This window comes from Podarcis erhardii, assembly GCF_964252035.2.
Source record: "Podarcis erhardii genome assembly, chromosome: 2".
In the NCBI taxonomy this organism is placed as follows: Eukaryota; Metazoa; Chordata; class Lepidosauria; order Squamata; family Lacertidae; genus Podarcis; species Podarcis erhardii.
The window spans coordinates 70783827-70799621 of record NC_138498.1 but is presented as its reverse complement, the minus strand read 5'-3'; positions in this window follow the sequence as shown (position 1 = coordinate 70799621).

Below are 15795 nucleotides of genomic sequence, written 5' to 3'. Positions count from 1 at the left end.
AGTCGTGACCGACTCTGGGGTTGCACGCTCATCTCGCTCTATAGGCTGAGGGAGCCGGCGTTTGTCCACAGAAAGCTTCTGGGTCATGTGGCCAGCATGACTAAGCCGCTTCTGGCGAACCAGAGCAGCGCACGGAAACGTCCATTTACCTTCCCACCGGAGCGGTACCTATTTATCTACTTGCACTTTGACGTGCTTTCGAACTGCTAGGTTGGCAGGAGAGCCACAGACTTTAAATTATATCAAATGTTAAAACCAATCAATAAGGATATGTGCTCAAAACCAGACTAGGAGCCAAAGTGGTTGTTTCAAAACTTATAATATATGATCCATACTCCCAGTGCCAGTCAGAAATGCAGCCACAATGTTTTGAACCACCTAAGGCTTCCAGACAGTCTTCAAAGGCAGCTGTGTGTACAGAACATTGCAATAGTCCCAGCAGGACCAGAGCATGGATAACTGTGACCAGGCTATTTCTATCTAGTCAGAAGTAGCCACAGCTGGTGTACCAGCCTAAGCTGTTGAGAGATGCTTCATAGCCTGAGAACCACTTGGGCCTCCCAATACAAGGTTGGATCTAATAATAATACCCACAGACTGTGAACCTGATCCTTCAGAGGGAGTCGTAATCCCATCCAGAACAGGTTGAATGCCACCATCCACCTTCCAGGTCAGATGATCTACCATTGACAGTAGTTTTGTCTTGTCTGGATTGAACTTCTGTTTATTGGCCCTTATCCAATCTATTACTGATTCCAGGCACTGGTCCAGTACTTACAGAGTTTCACCTGAATTTGATGAAAGGGAGACGGGTTGGGTGTTATCAGCATACTGATAACACGGCACTGCATATCCTCAGATGACCTCACTCAACAGATTCATGTAGATTGAGGGACACATTTCCTTCCAGGCAGCAGCCTTCCAGGGGTCAATGCCAGTGGTGGGTGGGCCCAGAAGGAAAAGCAGGCAGGGCAACAAAGGTTCATTTCCCCTTCGTACCACAGACTTCTTTCTACACACCCACTTGCACACCCCTCTCTATTCTCCAACCAGAGAAGCAAGTGGCACTGTCAAGAGTTAAAGGACACACAAGATGATAAGAAGAGTGCCGGATCAGGCCAGAGGTCCATCTAGTCACAGTGGCCAATCACATGTCTGTGGGAGGCCTACAAGCAGGACATGAGAGCATCAACACTCTGCCCACCTGCGTTTCCAAGCAACCCGTATTCAGAGACATACTGCCTCCAGCACTGGAGAAAGAACATTGCCAGGCAGAAACACTCATGGGGGTTGGAGAAGGGGTGTGATGGGGGGATATATGGCCTGAGAAGAGTCCAGAGGGCCAGATTAAGAGGCCTGGAGGGCTGCATTTGATTCCCTGTCCAGGCCTGACATTCCGGCACACCACAGCAAAAATGCCATGGGCCAAGGTGATAGTCCCCCAGCACCACCTGTAAGTGGCTATCCCAATGGGAATGGGCCACTGAACATTATGGCCTCAATCTCCAGCTCAGACACATGGTCTGTAAGGATATGATGGCTGATGAGAATGGAAGCTGCTGAGTGATCCAGAAGAATTAACAGGGACACAGCTTCTTGGTTTCCTGCATTGAAAGAAAGCCCCCTTTTCCTGCTGAAATTCAGCCGGGGAGCAGAGCAACCATCTTCATAACTATGTAATGATTAGTGTCAGCCAGCATGGGTTTGTCAAGAATAAATCTTGCCAGAATAATCTTCTCTACCTGATCTTTGAAGATCCTCATTAGAGGCCCTGCTCTGAGGATGCTTCCACCAAATGAAGCAAGGCAGAGGAGGCCTTTTTGGTGGTGTCACACCAGTTATGGAAGAGCCTTCCTGGAGAGACTGGTCTGGTGCCATCTTACAGTCTTTTTAGCATCCACCCCAGGCCTTTTAAACAGCTAGCTCTTAAGCTAAATGCCATGGGGGCACTTAGTTAAATGCTTTGCTGAGATCATGATAAAATGATAAATTACTGATCCACAACTTGAAGAAAAGTCATTTCCCCCTGCTGTGTTTCATCAGAGAATGGGGAAGGGATCTTCACTGCCCCCTACATGACCTTTTTGGTTTCCCTGTTCCTGCAACATCCCCCCAACTCCTATTCATGAAGCTGTTAATCTGCGTATGTGTGCTCATCTGCGCATACATGATGGCTGTTAGGGTATGTTCACATTACTGTTTACTTTGCATCCAGTTTTCTAGCCGGATTGACACTGGTTTGATTTTAAAAATACTGTATCATACAGCAGTATCTATCAAGAATTGTAGCTAACATGTGAATATGGCTTCAAATACTGGCAGTGGGAGTACACTGGATGCGGAGCAGGTCCTAATGTGAACATACCCATTGCCTACTGTCAGGGGACTGCCATCAGAACAGGGGAGGGAGGCAGGGGGGCTGTTGGGATACAGCGAGCCTCCGAAACTCCTGAGGAGCAGTTCCTCTTCCAGCAGTGGGAAAAGCCACACCTCCAGTGGAGAAGAGAGGGAAGGGTGCAGCCAAGCGAGAAAACGGCTCAAGGATGCTGCTGAGAGCCCCAGCGCCTCTCCTCGCCAGGCTGGCCAGGAGGGTTTGCGCAGAGGGGTGAAACGCAAGGAGGGGAGGAGGAGGCTTGGGGTGCCGAAGTTCTTATGTTGGGGGAGAAGCCAGAAAGGGCCACTCCCGGATTCTGCAAGTGACTAAGATGGATATGAACTTTGTAGATCTGCACTGTAAATAGTTTGCACAATAAAACCTGTAAAAGACAGGTCGGAGTTCTGCCTGGTTACTCACGAGCAACCACCATCAGCATCTGACACCTGCTGTAACACTGTTTGTTTTTATTATTATTACCCTTGTTAGTGGTGATGGGGACTGGGTGAGCTCTTCAGAATGAGCAATCTAACCTTTGTGTTTGAGCACTAGGAGAGATGATGAAGGCTAATTGACTTTAGCCCTGGTTTTTTTGGTATTGAGGTCTCAATAGGAAAAAGTTTGCCTGAAAGGGGTTTCTGTCGGTGCTAGGAAATGCAACTGTGCAATGACTGTGTGTATTTAATCATATATGCATCTATCGTGTATTGATCTATTTTGTTGTGCCTTAGAGGAGAAATGGTTCTTCTGCCGTAGGCTTATTGTTGCTTTACAGTATGCGGTTTTTTAAGGGGGGGGGGTTGAGTTGGCATCCATCTGTCTCTAGAGATAATGGGAGGCAGACTTCTTTGGAAGGGGGGAATATAATATGTTTGGGGTGGGATTAAATGGCTTTGGGGGCTCCCCTCTAAGCCTGTGATTGTATAGCTATAGCTGCAAGATTTCTGCAGAAAAGGGGACAGGAACACTTTGTCCAGCAATAGCTTCCTAGAAGTAGCATCACAGACACTAGGAGAGGAAGGGATGGAAGAGGCAACAAGGTTAGGACTATGTGAGTGTCAGGTTTCACCTCTCACCTCCTAGTAAACAGCAGTCCCATTGTTGCTGTGGCTTTGCCCCACCAGATGGGTCACTCTTTCCTGGAAGGAGAGCGCAGAAATTATCTGACCAGTTTCTTTGGTAAGTAAGCAGCCTAGCCAGGTCGGTTGAGTACTGCTTGGTTATGTAAGCTTTAGCGGAAGTGTTGTGATAGAAGCTAATTAGCTGTACAGTGGTACCTCGGGTTAAGTACTTAATTCGTTCCAGAAGTCCGTCTTAACCTGAAACTGTTCTTAACCTGAAGCGCCACTTTAGCTAATGGGGCCTCCTGCTGCTGCCGCGCCGCCGGAGCCCGATTTCTGTTCTCATCCTGAAGCAAAGTTCTTGTCCTGAAGCACTATTTCTGGGTTAGCGGAGTCTGTAAGCTGAAGCGTATGTAACCTGAAGCGTATGTAACCTGAGGTACCACTGCAGATGCTTCTGGAAGGTAAGCTGAAGGGGGCATGTCTCTCTCTCTCTCCTCCCCTGGCTGAAGGTGATGGTATTGCAGCTTGAAGAAAAGCAACAGTAAAGCAATCTCGACAGAGAGGCCTGGTTTGCTGTCTGGGAGAAACCAAAGCAATGGCTTTGGTGCTGGTGCCCCTCCCCCCCAATATAATGTGGGAACAGTTTCTCTTGGAGGGATAATGGTGGGATGTTTCCATTTTATTCTCAGCCTCTGTACCTGTGTAAATAAACAGAAAACATCACCAGTCTTCAGTGATCTTCATTTCAAGGAAACCAAGCCCAATGCAGGCCCTGGGAGCCCTGAAACTTGTCATAACATTATGTCTGCTGCATTTCCACACTCCGCTAAGAGAGTAATCTGTTTTTTGAAAATATTATTTATCGATCTACTGTACATGTACGGCTGCCCAAAAACTTAAATAATTCAGGTGACATACAAAAATTAAAAGAATAAAAAACAATATGGAAAAATACCATACAAAACAATAAAAGCAGCATAATTATTGTTATTTCTGGCAAGTATACAATAAAACATGAATCACAGAACTGAGAAGCTCGTATTATAAACTACATAAACACTCCCCTTGTGCCTCTTCAGTTTGGCACACTACTTTCTATCTACTCCTATTCTCTTTCTGTCCCTGGTTTCTGACTGTGGTTTTGTTGATTTCCTTTCCCTTATGAGTCTGCATCTCAGGAAGCTGCAGTCAATTGTGAATTCCTTGCAGTATGTTTAAGGCATGTATTTTGACACACAAAAGGACTGTTACTGGTTTCGTGTAGCACTGGCGCATAATGCCGCAAGGCCATTAGCAGCCAGTAAACATATCCATCCAGCATCATTTGAAAGCACTTTCTCACCTTGCTGATATTAGCATGAAAAGAAGCCGTTTTGGCTGGGTGGATGCTAACTCGGCAGGCGAGACATGTTAGCTGCCTGCGCAACTGACCGTTCGCCTTCTGTGACAAGTAGATGACCTCTGGTACCACAGGGGGCCTTCATAGAATCATAGAATCATAGAATCATAGAGTTGGAAGAGACCACAAGGGCCATCGAGTCCAACCCCCTGCCAAGCAGGAAACACCATCAGAGTACTCCTGACATATGGTTGTCAAGCCTCTGCTTAAAGACCTCCAAAGAAGGAGACTCAACCACACTCCTTGGCAGCAAATTCCACTGTCAAACAGCTCTTACTGTCAGGAAGTTCTTCCTAATGTTTAGGTGGAATATTCTTTCTTGTAGTTTGGAACCATTGCTCCGTGTCCGCTTCTCTGGAGCAGCAGAAAACAACCTTTCTCCCTCCTCTATGTGACATCCTTTTATATATTTGAACATGGCTATCATATCACCACTTAACCTCCTCTTCTCCAGGCTAAACATGCCCAGCTCCCTTAGCCGTTCCTCATAAGGCATCGTTTCCAGGCCTTTGACCATTTTGGTTGCCCTCCTCTGGACACGTTCCAGTTTGTCAGTGTCCTTCTTGAACTGTGGTGCCCAGAACTGGACACAGTACTCCAGGTGAGGTCTGACCAGAGCAGAATACAGTGGCACTATTACTTCCCTTGATCTAGATGCAATACTCCTATTGATGCAGCCCAGAATTGCATTGGCTTTTTTAGCTGCCGCGTCACACTGTTGGCTCATGTCAAGTTTGTGGTCAACCAAGACTCCTAGATCCTTTTCCATGTACTGCTCTCAAGCCAGGTGTCACCCATCTTGTATTTGTGCCTCTCTTTTTTTTTGCCCAAGTGCAATACTTTACATTTCTCCCTATTAAAATCCATCTTGTTTGTTTTGGCAGCCAGAGTTTTGCAGGAGAGGTTCAAGTGCATGCTGGAAGTTTAGGTTTGTGCAGTTAAAGTGGATAAAAGTACCTTGTTGCCCTAGCACAGCAAATCCACCACCCTGATGTTTTTTGTTTGCAATTTGGAAAGTGACAAGGAAATGTAGTGAAAAGGGTGGGATGACCAATGATTAATGTGAAGGAGTAAAAACACCCCTGTAAGCAAATCAGGATGAATGCTCATTGTCGTCTAACTGCTTTGAAAACCAGAATGAGTGCTCAATATAGACCGGACATAGTGTGATCATTGCATAAGTTTTGTGGAAGCAAATCAGGATGAGTACTGAATAAATAAGTTGTCTGGAGGAGTTTGACCCTGTAAGTCGTCTTAGCCTTGATGATACACTGCAAGATTGGCCTCTGAAGAGCTGGGTACAGTCCAATGTCTCCCCACCCTTTCAAAATTAGATTTGTAAGTGGCCGTTTGTGGCACCTGTTCCTTTATCTCAAATGTGGCATTGGAACTTACTATTAATATGGCAAAGGAAAGAAATGAGGCTGAATGCCTTGTCTGTACTGTACAAGGGACAACACGCCCTGTTCCGCCGGGCTGTAAATGTTTCCACTCGAGGTTATCGTAAATAGTTCGGTCTTTAAAAAGAAGAGGAAGAGCGATGCTTCTGCAGTACATTTGTTTCCAGACTGCTGCATCACCACCAGAAATAAGCATTGTGGTTTCTTGCTACACCTCAGTCACCCTGACACAGGAAATGCTGCTCTCTGCTTCTGTCACATTTTCCACAAGTCTGAGGGAAAAAATCAAGATTCAATGTGATCAGATTAAGGAGAAAGAAAACAAAAGGAAAACATCACTCACAGGACACAGACTGACATACCAAAAGGAAAGGAAAAAAGAAGAGTCCTTCTTATTGTCTGCTCCCTAAATCACTGCTGGCCAGCGACCTGCCTTTTGTATCTTCTTGGGTCTGATTACTCAATCAGATCACATTTTCTCATTGGCCATGTAGACTTCTCTCTACCCTTGGGGGGTCATGGCACATACACTGTTGTCATCAGGAACTGGTGGTAATAGTTGTTTTTCAGTGGCATCCCTGAATGCCAGTCACATTTCGATGTACTCAGGAGCAGATGGTCTGAAGCAATACAGTGCAGACTGGCCGAGCTGCCAAGATCTCAGCTGCTTTTCTGCAAATTACGTAACAAGCCAATTGCTATCAAACTGGGACAAGACGTAAGATTTGTGCTGCCAGCTCTGATCTGTGGCCTTGGAGACACTTAACATTTGACAGTTGTGCCTTGGGCTGGTAGATGTCTGTGATTTATTTATTATTTGTTCCCTCTGATTTGTAGCCAACGCTATTCAAAGAGCTTGGGTTGAGAAGCAACACAACCAACCAGCCAAAAGATAGCCAGCTCCTGTCTACACAATGTAAAGGTGTGTCTGTATACAAGTTAGATCAGGGATAGACAGTGTGGTGCCCTCCAGATGTTGTTGGATTATAACTCCCATCAGCCCTGACCATTGGCTACACTGGCTGGGGCTGATGGATGCTGTAGTCCAACAACATCTGGAGGGTAACACATTAGCTATTCTTGGGTTAGATAGTGACTTACTCAGAGCCCTCCTATTGGCTTCATGGCCACGTGGGGATTTGAACTCAGGTCTCCCCATTCCATCACTTCATTCACTACACCACACGGGCCCTCTGGCTAGCTGCCTGATGCCATAGTTTGTCAAAGACCATTTCTGCAGAACTCATGGTCTGAAGTGCTATTCTTCTCATTCATACTCTGGCCAGATTTCCCTCTTGACACAAAATTGCTCAATATGTTGAAAAAAGAGGCCATAGCTTTGTGTTCTAGTCCTCCTCACCACCTCATAAACTACAGAAACAACATTAAAAAGAACAACAACTATGCTGAATCTGTTATCTTGGGGGTAGGACAGTGGATCTGGCTGGGCGGCAAATCATTTTCTCTCCTACCTCTCGCAGGCCAAGTATGACATGCAGGCTGAGTCTCACCTGACATCACACAAGCTTTTTTGCCTACAGGGGTCTTTGGCAGACCCTCTCAAAGTACTAACTTGAGCAGAGCTTTGAATGGGACTTCTGACAATCAGCTGACTGGCGGTGCCTGCAAGCCCCATTTTGGCTGAGCCAGGTTTTACCTGTCCACGTGGGCAGGTGGGCATGGCTTGGCACAAAGTCGCCTCATGGGCTAAATGAGGCCTAGCTGGCCTGATTAGGCCTGTGGGTCAGAAGTTCCCAACCCCTGCTGATCTGATTTTGATGAAGTTCCTATTAATGGGTAGGGCAATTACATTTTGCTTAGCTATGAATAGACACACTCTAACACACACCACAGAGAAGGGTTAGCCAAACCTCCCAACACTCTGTATTACCCTTTACCACCAGGACTGAAGACATTAAATGGGCAGTTTTTTCTGCCATGAAAAGTGTCTTGTTTCCAACTTAAAAGCAACCGCCACCAAAAAACTGTAGTAACTCCATCCTATCAATGTTTGCATGGCAAGTACAGATCAATGAGAAGCAGCTGCTCTGGATCTACACGGACTATCTGGCAAATGGCTGGTGAGCCCCCATGAACCTCCAAATGTTCTTGGATTACCAACTCCCAGTCAGATCCAGGATCGGGGAAAAACCTGCAACAGATTTCAGGAGTGCTAGTCAGTGTTTGTTCATTTGGAGGAAGAAAGGTTTGGTTTTGTACAACAGGAAGTGCTGTGCTGATTAAGGAAGGAAGGAAGCCAGGCTCCTACTGGCCATACTAGGCTGGGCCAACCCAGAAGCTTCTGAGTGCTGTCAGTTGCACAGGCCAAAGAGCTACACCATGGATCTTTATATGCCTGAAGGGCTCTGAGGTTGAACACTCATAAGCAAACAGAGAAAGCTCGCAAGAATTGATCTTCAGGCTTTGATTCAAGACTTGGGTCCTTTGTGCCTTCAGACTTATAATAAGTCTCAGAGCTGCCATTTTATTGTCTTTTTCAACATTAATGGAACACTTGTTTTTCTTAATGACATGCCCTGGTAAGCCGAGCTGCCACTTTATTTTCTGTTTCCTTCCTCTCCTTAATGTGGGTATTGAGATATTTCCTCCACGTTTTGGAGCCTCCGTCAAGCACTCTGAGATCTTGGCATAAACAAATTAATTAAGCCTTACGACACCCTGACATGGTAGGTCAGCGTGGCTGAATCTAATTACTTGGCATTCTTTTTCATCCAAATGTCTTTCAACTTGTCAAAGGCATTTGATCTCCTCGAGTTCAATAGCACATCTAAGGTTTGAAAACTAACCTTTTGAAAAATATTGGCTTTAAAAATATATCCGACTTGCATTATTTAAGCCATCAACCACACAGATTTGTTTTTAAAGGAATTGTCTTGCTCTGAGAAGATTAAAGGCGTTTCACAGATTTAACACAAGTGTGATATATAAGAGAGACCTTAGCTCTCGCTTTACCTTGGCACCCCCTGTAGGAGCAGGGTCACGAGAAAGACTGATTTTGCTGGCCATATAAATGCTTCACCTTGGATACTTGGGGTTAAACCCACAGTAGAATGGCTCAATGGATTGTTAGCTGCTGCCACCTATGGAAGAGCAGGACTCTTACTGCTGCCAGCCTATAAGACCTATGGCAAGGATGTGGGGTGAGATACTGGTCACATCCAAAGCATGCTCTTTACATCTTATACCACTTTAACAGTCATAGCTTGCTCCAAAGAATTCTGGGAACAGAGGTTTGTTAAAGGTGCTGTGAGTTGTTAGGAAAAATCTTAACAAACTGCAGTTCCCAGAATTCTTTGGGGGAAGCCATGACTGTTAAGGGATGCGGGTGGCGCTGTGGGTAAAAGCCTCAGCACCTAGGGCTTGCCGATCGAAAGGTCGGCGGTTCGAATCCCCACGGCGGGGTGCGCTCCCGCTGCTCGGTCCCAGCGCCTGCCAACCTAGCAGTTCGAAAGCACCCCCGGGTGCAAGTAGATAAATAGGGACCGCTTACTGGCGGGAAGGTATAAGAAGGTATAAAGTGGTATAAGAAGGCTTTAAGTGTATGGTGTGGATTTGCTTTCTGTAGGTGATGCAGAATGCCCTTGGGTCAAATGACACTTGTATTTTTAACCAAGCAATTTAACTGCCCGAGAAACTGACACAGTGGCCTAAGCTTCATCAGACTGGTGTGAAACAAAGGTCAATGCTGAGTGCTTATTCAGGAACCAAAGAAAAGGAAGGATGGCAAGAAGGAAACTTGGGTCTTGGGATCTAACAAAAGGTCAAAATTTTGGAAATTTCCTCTGATTCCTAAACTTCTCAATAATCTGTGACATCAACACAATGAACTACACAATGTTTCACAGACCGTTAAAGTGGGACATTGCCCCCAGTCCACAGCGAATGGTTGATTGGTTTGATTAAATAAAATAAATAGAAAAGAATCCCAAGAAAATTAACAGCGACAGGTCTCTACAAATAGCAAATCTGGAAGTAGTAAAAAAATCAAGTCCTCTGTCTGTTTTTAACTTCCACATGCATACAACTGAAACAGGCCAGAGAAGCAATCAACACTTACCCCAGCATCTGAGGTGTTCCTCCGTGGTTTGAGAGTGCGAATGGAGATGTATTGACATTTCTGGACAGCATTTCGTTCAGGCATAGGCAAACTCTGGCCCTCCACAGGACCAGTGGTCAGGGATGATGGGAATTGTAGTCCCAAACATCTGGAGGGCCAGAGTTTGCCTATGCCTGATTTCATTTATAAAAGTAAGAGGTACAAACAAAAATAAGAAGTCATAGCAAAGTTTTTCTCTTCCACATTGCTGTGCAGGCTAGGGCCATCACTAGGAATTACACACCTGCCCAGCCCGCTTCTTTACAGAACATAAACTCCAGCCTTATGTTCCCAGGATGAGCAGATGAAGAAGCTGGTTGGGGGGGATGTGTGCCAGACCACCCCTTGCCCATAAGGGCCTGGCAGGCTGTAGGTTCATGCATGCTAAATGGGGAAAGGACAAAAACAGGAATGTGTTGTGCCCTGTGAGGATCGCTCTATGCTTGAGTGCTGGTTTGTGCTTATTGCTATGCATCAATCCTTGCCTTGTTCTCGACATCCTCTCTTTCTCTGTGCAGTGACTATAAAGCTTAGAAATAACACAACACAAAGATCTGAAATGTCTGCAAATCTAGCTGGCAGAATTGAAACTGCAAGAGGAACCTTTACTTCCTGGTTTTGTTTTGTTTTTGTTTGTTTTAAATTAGGCTTTGCACTCAACTTTTGATTAGTGCTGTTTTGGAAAATATTTATTTACACTGAGCTTCAAAGTGGTATTCAACACATCTTAGAAATATAAGCATGAAACACAGCTATTAAATAACCTGTTATAAGAATTTTAAGGTCAAAGTGGGAAACCTCCCCATTGTCTCTTTCCTCACAAATCCTGTCCTCACAAATCCTGTCAAGGGCACATTCAAGATATGAACAGGGTGTGAGCCTGTGACCTGTGACCTATATTCAGGAATTAAGTAGTTATAATAACAAAAGAGTGGCCAAAACCCAGATAATGCAACCAAGTAACTTGCCAGACAGGAGATAAACAATGCACTCAGATTTCTGTTGTAGACCGCCTTTTCTGTGATGTAGGTATGATGTATTGGGGGAGGTGGTCTTTGGCTACAACCCTTCTGTGATGTATGTATGGGGTGGTCTTGGACTCCAGGGCGGGCAATTTAAAATGTCTATATAAGGGCGGGCACATCTTTGTTCTGGGTCGTCCTCCTGTCTCCTACATGTGGGGGAGCATCCTGTTGCAACAGTTAATAAAGATCAGGTTTACTAGCTGCTTTGCTTCTCAATACTCTCTGGTTGGTCTCTGTTATTTTCTCCTAACGATAGAGAACCTACAAAAGGACTCTATATGGGCTCTTGGGTACCCCATAAGGGAAAAAGAGCAGTATTTTTTCTTATATCACGACAGTGGTTCAAGCTTTCACTGCTCCCTTAGTCTTGAGATGTTGGGAACTTCTGCATGAACAATATTGTCTGATGAATTCACTGAGTGAACAGTGCTAAAGGCAAGATCTGTCTCTATCTGCAGAGGAAATTAATCAACTTCTCCACCACCTTATAGATTCAGCCTACACATGTTACCCTACAAGGGGTGGTGGAATAAAAACGCTGACCCTTCAGCCAAAAGAAGACAAACTCAGCGCATGGAAAGAGTTTATCTTTATTGCTGAAGCATTAATCTAGAGGCCCCAGTGGTTATCTCAAAAAAGATGGGACCCCGAATACAAAAATCAAGACACTTTTATGACAATAACATGTGTGATCGCCTCGCGCACGATCCTTTTCAGCAATATGACTGGATAACTAAAGCATGGACAGCTTGTGGACCGCTAAAACTAATTTCATTGTTCAGAACAGCCTGCCCCTAATTACTATGGCAACAGGTATCTTTAAGCAAGCTCATACAAAATGTTGCTTTTCTTCTATCTGTTTTGTTGTTGTTGTTGTTGTTGTTTAGTCGTTTTGTCGTGTCCGACTTTTCGTGACCCCATGGACCAGAGCACGCCAGGCACTTCTGTCTTCCACTGCCTCCCGCAGTTTGGTCAGACTCATGTTTGTAGCTTCGAAGACACTGTCCAACCATCTCGTCCTCTGTCGTCCCCTTCTCCTTGTGCCCTCCATCTTTCCAAACATCAGGGTCTTTTCCAGGGAGTCTTCTCTTCTCATGAGGTGGCCAGAGTATTGGAGCCTCAGCTTCACGATCTGTCCTTCAAGTGAGCACTCAGGGCTGATTTCCTTATCTGTTACAGGAAGCCTATTCTGGGTCAGGAAAATTTATTGTTCTCCTGACTTTGATGCTAGCCCCCCATCCTCTGTAGAAGGCCAGTGAGTTCTTGGCATCCTTTACTAACCTGATAAGGTGAAGCAAGAGGTCTATAGTGGGTGCTATGCTAGCAAAAAAAGAAAGAAATGCAGCTTCTATTCCTAGGTGGGGGTGCAGGGAGAAGAGAAGAATAGTTTAAACCAGAAAGCAACTTCAAACTAACGAGCTGTCAGGAGTTCAAAGCCAAGGTACCACTGAATTCTTTGCAAAATAATTAGGCAGGAGAAAGATAGCTATTTCCAATACATTTCCAATACAGGACAAGGTCACAGCTACATTGTGGTTGTGGTTGTGACGTGATAATGTGTTTATGCAGACTCAACACTTAGCAGGCTGAGGTCAGTTGTCTATTAGAAATGTGTTCTGTAACAGAAAGTGTGAGTGTAGGTGTGTTTGCGATGGGTTCTGACATATTTCCTAGGCCACGACATCCACCTGGTTCCCAGGTTATGACACCCATGTATCACAGATTCAGCCATTGCAGTGCAGTATTTTAAGTCACTGTAATGATTGTATGGATCCCCTGTAAGATTGGCTCCATTTATTATTATTTTTTAATGTTAAGCAAAGCTCCTTGTTCCAGCACAACAAACATCCAAGAGGGCCTGATGTTGGATGTAGAGGTGAGAAGCCTAAAGAGATGATTTGTAGCCTTTTGCAAAGTTGATTTCTGTGTCTGTGTGCTTCTGTTTTGATCTCATGGCGGAATCTCTGCTGCCTTCCTTCTGTCAAAGGTTGGGGTTAAATTTTCTCAACATTTTCTTAAGATGTAATATTTACAAAAACTAAGATTCTACTTCCATCAGTGTTTATATCACAGGTATTAGAGTCGTGCAGAGGAATATTTAATACAGTCTACTCTGGCACTTGAGATAAAGCAGTTAATCAGTTGATCCCATCTAAAATTGGACCGGGCTTTGATTATGGATATGAGAAAAATAGATCTGCTATAATCTGGGAGTCTTATTCAACCCTCCCTGCTGCCTACTGCCAGTCAAGAACTGGAACCTTAGGAAGGACTGATGCACTCATTTCGGCCCTCAAAAGGACCGTGAGTGCCAGCTGGACTGAGAAGATGTGGAACGCCTTTCCCTGGACATTTTAATAATGAGACTGAAACACCTTCTGTTAGGGAATCCTTTTGCTGCAGGAGGTTGAACTAGATGCCATGTCCCCCCACAACCTTCCCTTCTTTCCTTTTCTTTTTGCAGAATTCCTGTAATAGCATAAATTCATATTTGAAGCTTTTCCTGGTACAAAGAGACATCACAGGGAGATTTCACCTGCTGAATTTCTGCTCCTGCATAGTTGCCTAAGGCAGAAGAGTCCCATGAAGTCCTGAGGTGCTCCAGAGAACCTACAGTTTGGGACAGTGGTCCTCAACATCACATCAGCAGCCCACTCTCCTCAACCCTGAGGCCTTGATGCTAAAGTGGAACCTGGGTGGGCTCAGTTGGGTGAGACTAACACCCTCGTATTCGCCCATCCAGGACTGCTTATATGCAAGGTCAGCCACCACAACCTTGACTCCATTTTGGATGGAGAACACATCCTCTCCACAGAACAGGGTCCAGGTGGCAAAATGGTTGGCTACTCCAAGGCTGTCCTGGCAGCCACACCGCTCCCAGTGCTTTGGTTATGAATTATACTGGGTTCCAGGGGTTCTGCTAGGGCAGGGAAACCAAGGAGGCCATTTGTGTGGGGTGAAGACATCCCTGCCCTCTCTTTCATATGAAAAACTCCATGAAAATGCGACTTGAAACACAGGGGGTTGGTAGGATGACTGTGTTTCATGCCACTAATGTGAATATACCCCTTCACTACTACTTTTTATGGGGGGGGGGCAAATCTGCTTCTCCCCAGTTTTCCATTACTTTTTGAGGGAACAGAGAAGAAAGCTGAGTGTATTAATAACAACCTTAGTAAAAGGAACAGTAGCTGAAGCAGCTCTAGTGTGTATCGCAGAGGCCTGTCAGTGCTTCTGCTTGCCAGGTAGCCATGGAAACATACTCTCCAGTACTGCTGCTTAGAAATAATTGGCAATTTCTACCTTTGCAGCTCAAAAGAATCTCTCCTGAAATCAATTCACACCTGTCTACAGTTGTCACCTTTTGCTGTGTTTAACAGGCAGCAGTTCAGCGGGTATTGCATTTCCCAGTATTGGGTTCAGTGAGGGAGGAAAGCTTCACCTGTTGAGCATCTTCCAGAAAAAAAACAGCACCTCTAGGCCAGTGAAAATTATACCTGGGGATAGGTTGCATAGAAAAATATTTTTCAAGGTTTTTCTGTATTGATATATATCACTAACATGTGAATATACCCTTAGTCTGAAGCTGAAATCATTGGTGTTCAGGGCTGCCAGCGAAGGCCTTCATGGGGGCTGGGCTGGTGAGCCCCACCCTCCACTGACTTTAATTGGGGTGTAGGAGAAGTGTGAATGAGGCATCTAATCATAAGCCTGCATTTTTATCAAAGCTTCTATATGTTTAATCAGGGCTTGCATTTTAAAATAAGCTTAAAGATTTTCAAATGTTTCATGCCAGGCAAAAGACCAGCTGCCTAAAAGGCCTTGGCAATGTTTTTCCTCCTAGGATTTATAGCAGAAAACAATTCTCAAAGTCGTAAAAAAAAGGAAATTACAGGCTGAGAGCGAGGACACTGATCCTACATGTTACAGAAGATAAAAAAGCAGAGATAAACACAATTAGGAATGGGTAAAATAACACCATGGGCCTCCCATTAAAACTTGAGCCGTATTTTCCTAAGGCCAGGAGCAATGGAGAAGCATCTAGCTGGCTGTGAAAGGAGGGGTGTAAACTGAAGAGGCTTATTTTGAAGCTGTTTTTTTACTGAGTTCCTTTTTTACTTTACAAAGGCCTTATTCCTTTTAAAAGGCTACCTATGATAATGTATGAAATATATTAGCTTAAATATATTGGCTTAAATGTAATTATGCAAAGGATTTAAGAAATGCTAGATTCTTATTTCATAGAGTCATATTGCAATAGGAGACCAGAGGGGCAAATGAGCCCAGCCTCCTGCCAGACAGGAGACGCCATCGAGCACTCCTGATATATAGTTGTCAGGCCTTTTTGTTTAGAAACCATCAAATGAAGGAGATCTTTCAATGTTGATGTGAACTCAAGATCCTTGACATCTGTTG